This window comes from Hemitrygon akajei, chromosome 9, assembly GCF_048418815.1.
Source record: "Hemitrygon akajei chromosome 9, sHemAka1.3, whole genome shotgun sequence".
Lineage (NCBI taxonomy): Eukaryota > Metazoa > Chordata > Chondrichthyes > Myliobatiformes > Dasyatidae > Hemitrygon > Hemitrygon akajei.
This window is the reverse complement of record NC_133132.1, coordinates 41905948-41919047: the sequence shown is the minus strand read 5'-3', so window position 1 is coordinate 41919047 and position 13100 is coordinate 41905948.

Sequence of the window (13100 nt, the reverse complement as noted above, 5' to 3'; positions counted from 1 at the left end):
GGACTGACTTGTCGGAACCGGGAATGGGAATGGGAATTAAATTGTTCGGCCACCGGGACGTTCCGCTTTTGGCGGATGCTCGACAAAGCGGTCCGCCAATTCACGACGGGTCTCGCCAATGTGGAGGAGGCTCCATCGGGAGCACCGTACACAGTAGAGACCCCAGCTGATTCGGAAGTGAAGTGGACTCTTTGGGGCCTTGAACAGAATTGAGGGTGGTGGTGAATGCGCAGGTGTGCAGCATTTAGACCGCTTGCAGGGATAAGGACCGGGAGGTATTAATGGGGAGGGACGAGTGGAGAAGGGAATCACGGAGGACGTGAACCCTGCAGAAACCTGGGGGGGGGGGGAGGGGAAGAGGTAAAGATATGTTTTGTGGTAGGATCCCTTTAGAGATAGCAGAAGTTGCGGAGGATGAAGTGTTGTACACGGAGGCTGATGGTTGTGGTAGGTAAGGACAAGAGAAACTCTATCAATGAAGGCAGCGGGAAGATGGGGTGAGCGCGAATGTTGGGGAAATGGAGGAGATGCGGGGGAGGGTAGCTTCAATAGTGGAGGAAGGGAAATCCCGTTCTTGGAAGAAGGAGAACATCTCTGACGTCCTGGAATCGAAAGTCGCGTCCCGGGAGCAGATGGGGCGGAGCCGAAGGAACTGCATTCTTACAGGAGATCGGGTGGGAAGAGGTAGAATAATGAAAGTGATCGTTTAGATGGACAGACTCGATATTTAAGACGGAACCAAGTCATGTATCCGGCGACTGACAAAGCAATTGTTTGTGAAAATAAAACGTTAACATTAACTTAAAACTCATCGTGGTGACAGATTAATTACAGAGGTGTAGATTTAGATTTCCAGGTCCTACTATTGAGTGATTGAGATGATAAAATGTCTAACCATTCCGCTTCAGAACAATTTCAAGGGATTTTACACCGTGCGTTTTTAATCTCTAAAAGCAATGCAGGGATTAGTGTACAAATCAACAAAATATGCGAGATATATCGATGCACCGGGATTTCCGCCTTTTTGGATACCATTTGGACGGGTACATGGATGCGGGCAAATGCAAGGGCTCGGCATTGAAGTCGGGCTGAAAGGCCTGTTTTCGTGCTACGAAATATTTTCCCAGAAAAAGATTGAGTGGGGCAAAACGCGTTTGGAAATTTCGAAACATGGATCCAGATCGGGCGGTTTCAGCTCTGCAGTTGCATTCTTCTCCCAAGTGGCAAATCAAACACTTGCAAAACCCGACTGGACTTGAAACTTACAAAATGTGGTTTAGCCTTACCAGTTCCGACCAAATTTAAATTTACGTGGTCGAGCTTAAGTTTAATTCAGTTACTTCACGAGTAGCAGAAGGGGAAAAAAACGACATGGCTGTAATTTATTTAGCGTCCATCTCATTTTCTACAAATAGTCTCAGTATTTTTAAATCCAGCGAAAACGTTTACTAAAGACACAATGTAGGAAACGCTGTAGCCACTTTGGCCTCAGTTGGCTCCCATAAAGAGCTATTCAATAATGTGTAAGAAACAGTGAATGGAGTTAAGTATTAGCCCCGATCATACTGAAATGTATTAAAAATGGCTAGAGACGATAATAAAATTAACTTTACTTAGCATTTAGTTCCCGTTAAGATTTGTAGTCAGCTAGGGGTGGTTTATTAGTACAGGTAGAAAGACATTCACTTGGAGCTGTCGAGGGATCTTTGATGTCTGTAACTCTGATTTTCTTTCTTCAAACATGATGGCAGAGCTGAATATCTCCAGCATACTCCCACCATCTACACGGGTTTCTTGCTTCTCACGGGCGATTTATCATTTGTAACTCTTGGTAAATCTACACACCTGTTTTTTCCCCCCGCAGTTTGCGGTTTTAATCAAACTGGGGGTTGACGCTTCATTCCATTTAAAATTCTACTTCTTAATTACGCTTTCGGATACTTTCACCTCAAAACATCTAGAATCAATTATGTAATCACTATTCTCTGTAAGTAGAAATCTTTGGTATGATTACACGTATTGTTCAGATTCGCCTTTAACCTCATTACACAAAGGGTCCACAATCTTTTCCCATTGCTTCTAATGCAGCTGATGCGACCAGCGCCTTTCAGCGAACCCCTTTTACGAATAGTGCACTGGTAATCTGGGAGGAACACGCCACCCGTGAGCATGGTTCTGTGGATCGGAGGTGAGGTCAGGGGAGCTGCGGAAACGTGTTTGGTTTCGGCGCCAGGGGATATCGCGAGGTTGTGGCCAGCATACCTTATTTACAGCGCTTCCGACCATAGTATCACACGGTGTATATCCATGTGTACAATTCTACTCAAATTCCCAATATGAACTCGTAGCTTTCAACGTTTTTTCCCCCTGCGAACTAACAAGGTTTAAATACATATTTGCTTTCGTGCCGTTGGGTACATTGTACCTTGGAAGGAACTTCGCAACCCGGGTTTGAATTTATCAACCTGGGCAATCAACCTGCCAAGGCCGAGATCTCGGGCTCCTCTACGAAACACTCTTTGTTCGTTGCAACTCAGCCTGGAGTCCACGGGCACCTTGCTCAATGGTATTGGTCTATGGCATAAAAAAGGTTGGAACCCCCTGGTCTATAGTCAGGGAAGATTGTTAACACGAGGCAGAAGCGCCTTCTCGCACTATGAAAACGGGACAAAAAGTGTCCAAATTGGGGGAGATGAGGGCAGAATTTGGATAGTAAAGACAGAACGGACCGAATGGAGATCGGAATGAAGGTAGAATACTTATATCCGCACTCCTGCATTTGTTCCCAAACTATAAGTTTTGCAGAAAATTAATTGACGATGTTGAGAAGATTACCTCCGGTGCAGGAACCTGCAGGATTTTCATGGGATATCTCAAGGGCAGAACGAAAGCTCCGAAGGTATCTTACTGATTTCAGCGGTAGTCACACGTATGCATTCTTTGTTCTTACTGTCTTCCTGCAATTCATTTACAGACATTGCGGCCGGCGTGCGTTCCACAAACAACATTATATATCTTTTCCGTTTGCATTGTATGAAAATAACTTGAAGCGAATTGACCGGGAAATGTTGTGACGTTCTCTACGTGAAGACCCCCACCCACCCCGAGATCATGTGTTAGAATCTGTACTGAAAAATGCCGCTTCATACCACCAGGGAAGATGGACGCGAGCACGTTGTGAGGCAAATCCCCGACAAAGGATTTCGTCTGGCGGCCCGGCCTGGCTGGCAGACTTGCCCCTAAAGCAGACGCGAGTAAGTCGTTGAGGCACAAGTGAGAATGCAGATGCTGGAAATTTGGAGCAATCCACGGAAATGCTGGAGAAGTTCAGGCAGCATCTATGAGGGGAAATGGACGTCTGGGGCTCGAGCCTTTACACCAGTTCGGCACAGTAGACTTGAATTGTCATTTCACGCATGCAGTTAGACCAGGTTCGAGTTGCCCACCCCAGCAAGCGAGGAAGGGTCATTTTAAGTCAGGTGAATCAAATGATGAAGAAATGTTCGCGCATTGGTGCAGATCCCGACGCGGAGCACCTAAAATGCGGGATTTGACACAGGCTCAGAACACACGTACAAAGGCTGACGGGGTTGGGTGAGGGAAGGGGGTATGATTATCTATCAATTTTCTCTCCTCCTTTGCGACCTTCAGAGACTACTATATCAGACAATGCACACATTCAAAAACATTCCCAAGAGGGGGAGGAGATCAGCCGACCTTTGGGCCTGCGTTCGGGCTCCCTGGAGAAATAAGTGACGAGGAGCTCTGTGTGTCAGCTCCAGGCAGCTCGTGTTTGCAGACCGCCATTTATATTCATACGTACCGTGGGTTACTAATAAAGAAACATCTTCTGGAAGAAATATAACTTTATTTAACAACATCCACAACGTGCTTACAATGCCATGTTTTCTCGATCTTTCTATCATTTCTGTGCATGCTCAGAACTCTCTCCAATCACGTTCTTACACGTCATATCACCACATCTGCCTTTCCTTAAAAAGAAAAACAATTAGCAACATTGACCAGAGCAAATGCATAATTTAACTCTCTATCAGTCTCTCTAGGGGTTTATGAACATGAGTAGACCTTCTAAGCGGTTCACATAGTTCTTGTGTTTCGTCTTTATTTCCATGTTTTGTCTGGTCTGCATCAGTTAACTGAAACTCTGAAGTTGGCTCTTTCTTGAGGCCTTTGTGAATTCTTCTTAACACTTCTCCTTCTGTTTGGACCATGTATGATCTGGGTGGTACTTCTTCAAGTACTGTAGCTTTCTGTGTCCACGTGTTCATTTTGTCTTGTATCCTCACTTCATCTGCTTGGTGCAGTTCAGGTAATGGACGAGAACATCTGACAAAGTATATTTTCTGCTTTTCTTTGTGTTCATCTTTCCATCTTTTCACTTGTTCACCTCCCTCTGTTCTCAGAAAGCTCTCATCTGTCGGCAGATTGGATCTCAAACAGCGTCCCATCAAGAGCTGAGCAGGTGAAAATCCACATTCAAGTGGAGTACTGCGCTAGGCTGACAAAGCCTTATAAAAATCACCTCAACTATCTTTTGCTTTGTGCATCAGTTTCCTGATAATTCCTACTGACTTCTCAACTAATCCATTGGACTGAGGGAAAAATAGACAAGATGTTGTATGAACAAAGACCCACCCATGAGCAAAATATCTCATGCATTCACCCTTGAATTGTCTGTGAAAAATTCATCAGGTACACCATGTCTGGAAAAAACTGATTTCATGCATATAATTACATTCCCTGCCATTGTTCTGCTCAGGCCACACACTTCAGGATACAATGAGGGGGTGGAACTGGACTCTCTGACAGTGGTGTCTGAAAAGAAGATGCTGTCCAAGTTGCATGCCATCTTGGACAATGTCTCCCATCCACTCCATAATGTACTGGTTAGGCACAGGAGTACATTCAGCCAGAGACTCATTCCACCGAGATGCAACACTGAGTGTCATAGGAAGTCATTCCTACCTGTGGCCATCAAACTTTACAACTCCTCCCTTAGAGTGTCAGACACCCTGAGCCAATAGGCTGGTCCTGAACTTATTTCCACTTGGCATAATTTACTTATTATTATTTAATTATTTATTGTCTTATATTGCCATATTTCTACATATTCTTGCTATTCTTGGTTGGTGTGACTGTAACAAAACCCATTTTCCCTCAGGATCAATAAAGTATGTCTGTCTGTAATAGATAATCTTTGTTGTGAGTTACAAAAAGGTTAACGCCTACCTTAGGATAAGATCTCTGAGGACTAAGATGTGGATGCAGTGGTTCCTTAGAGTTGCTAGGTTGGTATTTAAGGCATATTTGACAAGAAGACACCAATTCTGCAATTTCTTGATTCATCCTGGGCCAAAACATCACTTCCCACGCCCTTCTCTTACACTTTTCAATACCTATGTGGCCTTCATGAATTTTCCTAAGTATTTCTTTTCGGGGACTTTTAGGAATCACAATTCTGTTACCTTTGTACAATATCCCATCCACAACAGGAAGTTCTGATCTGTGATTCCAATATTCTTGTACTTCTGAGGTACAGTCATGCCTATTATCTGGCCATCCATCCATCACCACTTGTATTACCTGACTGAGAAATCTGTCCTTCTCTGTCTCAAGACACAGCAGTTCCAATTTTTTGGGAGCAACAGGTACAGTCTCTATGATCATATCAACAAATGCCTGAACATCAATAGCGTCCCTGTGACTGTCTTTTGTTGTTGGATCCACAGCTCTGGAACGTGTGTCGGCCATGTACATGAATTTTCCAGGTGTGTATGACACATTCAATACATATCTTTGCAATTTGATCATCATTCAGTGAATTCGCAAAGGACAGTCACTTAAAGGTTTGTGAAACAATGCACTCAGAGGCTTATGATCAGTTTCAACATCAATAGATTGCCCTGACACAAACTGGTGAAATCTCTCGCAAGCAAACATAATGCTGAGCAATTCTTTTTCAATTTGGGCATACCTTGTTTCTGGATCAGATAATGAACGAGGTGCATATGCCACTGGTAGCCATTCCTTATCACGTTTCTGGAGTAATACTGCCCCTAAGACTGCTTGAGACACGTAACATGAGATTTTGATGGGTCTCTCAGCATCATAGAATTTCAACACAGGTTCTTTAGTGAGCACTTTCTTGAGATTTTGCCATGCCTTCTCCTGTTCATGACACCAGCTCTACTCATTTTTCTTTTCTGACAGTTGCCTCAATGGAGCAAGCTGTTCCAAAAGATTGGGTATGAATTTTCCCACGTAGTTCCCATGAACCTTTGAACATCCTTTTTACATTGTGGTCTTGGCATGTTCTCAATAGCAGAAACCTTCAATGGATCAGGATGCATACCCTCATCACTGATGATATCACCCACAAAGGTAAGTTCAGTCACTCCTAGCTGACATTTGTCTTTATTCAACTTCAACTATTTATTCACTATTGCGTGTTGCCTCAAAGGCTTGTCTGAGTCTGGCGTCATGCTCTTGTTTAGATGATCCCCAAACAATAATGTTGTCCATGGAAGTATCCACGCCCTCAATGTGATCATATAGCATGTGTATGGTTTTATGGTACACTTCCGGAGCTGATGCAATACCAAGCGGAAGCCAAAGAAAACAGTATCTGGCAAAAGGAGTGTTAAAGGTACACAACTTTGAACTTGGTTCATCTAGTTTAAGTTGCCAGAATACAGAGGATGCATCTAATTTAATAAAGTACTTTGCATTAGCAAACTGACATAATTTCTTCATGAGTAGGCAATTTGAAATGCTCTCTTTTAATTGCTCTATTCAAGTCTCTTGGATCTAAGCAAATCCTCAGTTTTCTATTTTTCTTATCAACAACGACAAGTGAATTGACCCATTCAGCTGGTTCATCAATTTTTTTATGACTCCTAGCTGTTCCATTCTGTCAAGCTCTGTTTTCAATTGATACCGTAATGCAAAAGGCACTTTTCTACATGCATGTACAATGGGTGGCACTGTGTGGTCAAATTTAATCATGTGCTCTCCTGGAAGACAAACAAGCCCTTTGAACAAGCCCCCATACTCTTTCATCAAGTCACTGTATTCTGACTCTGTGTCACTGTCCAGGTCTAAGACTCTTTTAATCAAATTCAGTCTCTCACAGGCAGATAAACACAATATTGACTGCACATTCCTTGGCACCACCACAAATGAAAGCGTGTGCACAATATTTTTGTGTGATACCTTTGCCACACATGTTCCTTTAACTGGAATGTCTGCACCTGAATACTCAGTCACTTTTATATTTGTCTTATGTAACTTTGGTCTTGGCTTTAATGCATTAAACTCAGATTCTGCAAGAAGATTTACTTGTGCTCCAGTATCAAGTTTAAACAGAATATTGTTTTGTTCACTTGCAAAAGAATAGTCCAGTCATTCCTACTTCGTTTGTTTTCACAAAGCACATCGAGATAAAACTCCAAAGTTCATCTTCAAGCACTGCATTTACTTGTTTTATTTTCTTTCTACTTCTGCAACAGCATGAAAAATGATTACTCTTACCGCAGTCATTGCACATTTTCCCATACGCTAGACACTGTTTTGGCCGATGCTGCCACCCACAGCGATCACATAGTTTTTTTCTCTCAGATGACATCTTGCTCTCTGTCGGTTTAGTTGTTGTTTTATTATTTTTTCTAATATGCTCGCACTCCCTCACAGCATCTACATTGAAAAGTTCTTTAGCCTGTGACGTCACGGTCTCTGAAGCTTTGCAGAGCAGCAAAGCTTTTTCCAGGTCTAAGTCTTGTTCTCTTAACAGTCTTTCTCTCAGACCAATATCCAGAATGCCATAAACAATTCTGTCTTTAATGAGAGTCTGTCAGTTCTCCAAACTCACATGTTTTACTCCGGTGTCTCAACTCAGTAACATATTGATCAATAGTTTCACCAGCTCTCTGCGTGCATGTAAAAAATTTATACCTCTCGTATGTCACGTTACACTTTGGTATACAAAATGCTTCAAATCTGACCATTATCGATTTTAACTTTAAATTATCTCCATTTTCAAAAAATAAAATGATAATATAACTTAATGGCATCATCACCTATTACGTGGAGCAGAAGCGCAGCTTTCGTTTTTTCTGGTTTTCTATCCACTACGATCACCGATAAGTACAATTCAAAACGTTGCTTAAATTTTCTCCAGTTCTCAGCTACATTCCCAGACAACTTAAGTGTTGATGGAGGCTGCAAACCTACCATTTGTAAAACTGTTAGCAAACACCAAAACAGTTCTAACTCTTTTTTCAGAAAATTATCTTTGCTTCTCCTGTGTTATTATTCTTCCAGACCAACCTCTGACACCATGTTGTGTTCTTTATATTCATACGTACCATGGGTTACTAATAAAGAAACACCTTCTGGAAGAAATAGAACTTTTATTTAACAACAACCACAACATGCTTACAATGCCATGTTTTCTTGATCTTTCTATCATTTCTGTGCATGCTCAGAACTCTCTCCAATCACAGTCTTACACATCATATCACCACAGCGTTCTTGAGAGATTTTGTCTTTCACACCACACCACTCCAGAGATAACATGATCTGGGTTGATGGGTTAATTCAAGGGATTTACTTCAAGGGTTAACAAACAAAACCCTCTGTTTGGAAGTGAATCGGGCATCGTCACCCATTATCGTTTTTTTACAAATCCATTCTCAGTTTCAGAGATGAATTTAACACATTCATTAAGGTAACACATTTGGCAGAAACTGTCTACAAATGTCACTCCCAAAAGAAGGGAGCCCCCAATGCCATATTCAGTTGTTTATTCATGTCTCGAGCATTACATTGATAGTGCTTGAACATTTTGGGTAGTAGTTCCAGGTATTTGCAATGCAATAGTTTTATTGCAACGACTTTGAAATAACAGACAAGATAGACAAAGGAGAGTCAGTGGATGTTGTTTATTTGGATTTCCAGAAGGGATATGACAAAGTGCCACACATGAGGCTGCTCAAGAAGGTAAGAGTTCATGCTACCACAGGAAATATACTAAGGTGGATAAAAGATTGGCTGACTGGCAGGAGGCAAAGAGAGGGAATATGGGGACCTTTTCTGGTTGGCTGCTGGTGACAGTGTTGGGACCGCTTCTTTTCACTTACATGCCAATTATTTAGATGATGAAATTGATGGCTTTGTGGCCAATTTTGCAGAAAATACGAAGGTAGGTGGAGGACCAGGTTGTGTTGATGAAGCAGGGAGTTTGCAAAGGGATTTAGGCAGACTAAGAGAATGAGCAAACAAGTGTGTGGTCACGCACGTTAGTAGAAGGAATAAAGGCACAGAGTATTTTTCAAAACAGGCAGAAAATTTAAAAAATCAAAGGTGCAAAGGGAGTTGAGAGTCTTTGTATAGGGTTTCCAAAAGTTTAACTTGCAGGTTGAATTGGTATTAAGGAAGGTATGTATTTAATATTTCAGTAGCATTTGAGTAATATTGTAAATAAATTGTTTGATTAAACACTCTCGTTCATATAAATAATGCATTGTGGTTTTTCTGTAAAAGTACAGAAATACTATATATGATGTATTACATGCACACCTCCCTTGAGGTACAAAAAACCAAGTTAGAATCATATTTCCATTTCTCAATAGGAATAGTAAAGTTAAGTTCCCTTTCCCAATCATTCTTAACTTATAAAAAGCCTCTGAACGTATTTTCATAATTATATTGTAAACATTTGATATTACACCTTTCTGAAAAGGATTTAGTTCTAGCATTTTCTTTAAAATACCCATAGAATCTAAATTTGGAAAGGTAGGACGTACAGTGTTTAAGAAGTTCCTAATCTGTAAATATCTAAAAAAAAAATGAGATCTGGGCAAATTATATTTATTAGATAATTGTTCAAAAGACATGAAACAATTATCCAAAATTAAATCAGAAAATTGTAGTATACCTTTAGTCTTCCAAGCTAAATAGGCTTGGTCCATAATAGAGGGATGAAGAAAGAAATTGGATACAATAGGAATTGCTAAAACAAATTGATTGAACCCAAAAAATTTCCAAAATTGAAACCATATACGTAGAGTGTGTTTAACTATCGGATTGTCAATTCTTTTATGCAATTTAGAAAGAGCAAAGGGAAGAGAAGCCCCTAAGATAGAACCCAGTGAAAATCCTTGTACAGATTTAGTTTCCAAATTTTCCCATTGAGGGCTAGCAGATAAATCCAAATCCCTTAACCAACATTTCAAATATCGGATATTAATTGCCCAGTAATAAAATCTGAAATTTGGCAATGTCAATCCACCTTCCTTTTTTGATTTCTGTAAATATCTTTCACCTAACCTAGGATTTTTATTCTGCCATATATACGAAGAAATTTTTGAATCAACATTGTCAAAAACGGATTTCGGAATAAATATTGGTACTGCTTGAAATATATATAAGAATTTAGGTAAAATAATCATCTTAATAGCATTAATCCAACCTATCAGTGATAAAGACAGTGGTGACCATTTAGTAAACAAACATTTAATCTGATCAATTAAGGGTAAAAATTAACCTTAAATAATTCCTTTTTTTTTGTAATTTTAATCCCTAAGTATGTAAAATAATCAGTTAATTCATAAAATTCTAAAATAATAGTTAATTCATCTTCGATATGTTCTAAACATTCATTGATACGGTTTAAAGTCGTGCACAGGGCTCATATGTCCAAGGATAAATTAGCTTGTTTTTATTCCCATATAAATCCTATATGTGACAGATGTCATTCTGAGATAGCCTCTCTAACTCATATGTTTTGATCATGACCGTTTTTGAAAAAATATTGGAAAGACATTTTTGATATTATTTCCACGGTATTGAACATTGACTTACAACTTCATCCTATTACTGCAGTCTTTGGTCTACCAATGATGGAGTCAATTCATTTATCTCCTTCGGCTTGTCGGATGATTGCATTTCTTACATTAATGGCTAAAAGATCTATTTTGTTGAATTGGAAAGAGATTAATCCCCCTAACACATTTCATTGGTTTTCTCAAATTATGTTATGTTTAAATTTGGGAAAAAAATAGAAGTGTCATATATAACTCTTCTATTAAATTTGAAAAGACTTGGAGGCCATTTTGTTCAATATCTTCACATGATGTAATTTGACCCTGTTGCAATCCTATTTTTTTCTGTTTCTGATTTATATATATGTAGAGAGGATCAGAGTTGATGACACTGATGAGTCTTTGTCTTTTCTTAGATACTATAAACAGCCCATGTTTTTTTTTCTTTTTCTTTTATTTTAGTTAGTGGTTAGTTTGTTAGACTAGTTCTTGTTTTCTGGGGTAATTTTTTTTCTTCTTTTTCTGTTTTTTTTTCTTATTGATATACCTAGTTTTTTTTTGTCTTGTTCATATTATACTCATATCATGTATGATTTGAGAAGACTTAACTATATTGTACTTATTGTTTATGTATCCTTTTATGTTCATTTTAATTTTGTAATCCCAATAATTATGCATCAATCTTACGATGTTGATATTAATAAACAGATCGAAAAAGAAAAGAGTCATATTCCCAGCTCCGTGTTTTTTTTTTTGTTTATAATTCATTTTAAGTTTTGGAGTGAAAAAATATAGTCATGGCAATGAGGTATTTTTAAAAAAATGAACCCAAGATGACTACCTACTTGAAACGCAGTAAGACTTTTGAGTTTTTAAAAAGTGCAACAAGAAGCGGACAATAAAAAAAAGCAAACCATGCTGCATTTGTTCTTTGGAAGAGACAGACATGGTCACATTTTTTAAAAAGGCAGAAAATGGACAAATTCATGGGTTCATAAACCTCTTACCCTTTCTGAAGTCCACAATCAGCACTTTCATCTTACTGACATTGACTGCAAGGTTGTAGCTGCAACAGCAGTCAACTAGCTGGCATAATTTTGAAAAAGAGTAGAAATGGCTGGCTACATTGCAAAGATTGATGAGTTCCACTACACAACAGGTAATTGTATTGAGAATATTTTAAAGCAAATGAGATAGCCAATGAGAAGCAGATGCCAATTTTGCTGAGCACATTGGGTTTAAAGGCATAGCATATTCTTAGGAGTTTGACTGCTCCAACAAAACCAGCCTAAATTTGCTGATATCATGAAAGTAATGCAGGACCATTTAGAACTGAAACCATTATTGACAGCAGGACGCTTCAGGTATCAAAAAGGAGTCTATTTCAGTGTACGTGGCTGAATTAAAGGGATTTACCTGAGCACCGTCAGTTCAGTGATGGGATTAATGACGCACTAGGAGATTATTTAGTTTTGTGTAATCTTAGAGAAAGCTTTCAGAAATGGCTCCTAACTGAAGCAAAATTTATATTTAAATAAGCTGTTGAAATAGCTGTATTAATGGAAACAGCAGCGAGAATCAGAATCAGGTTTATTATCACCGGCATGTGATGTTAAATTTGTTAACTTAGCAGCAGCAGTTCAATGCAATACATAATATAGAAAGAAAGGAGAAAATAAATAAGTAAATCAATTACTTTAAGTATATATATGTATATTGAATAGTTTCAAAATAGTGTAAAAACAATAAATATATATATAGTGAGGTAGTGTTCATGGGTTCTATGTCCATTTAGGAATGGGATGGCAGAGGGGAAGAAGCTGTTCCTGAATCACTGGGTGTGTGCCTTCAGGCTCCTGCACCTCCTTCCTGACAGTAATCATGAGATAAGGAAATTCCCTGGGTGATGGGGGTCCTTAATAATGGATGTCGCCTTCCTGAGGCATTGAAACTTGATGTCTTTGACTACTATGGAGGCTAGTGGTCAAGATGGAGCTGACTAATTTTACAACAATCTGTAGCTTTTTTTGATCCTTTGTAGTACCAACATCCCCCCCCCCACCATACCAGACAGTGATGCAGCCTGTCAGAATGCTCTCCACGATACATCTATAGATGTTTTTGAGTGTATTTGTTGACATACCAAATCTCTTCAAGCTCATAATGAAATATTGCCATTGTCTTACATTCTTTATAGCCGCATCAGTATGTTGGGACCAGGTTAGATTCTCAGAGATCTTGACACTCGGGAATTTGAAA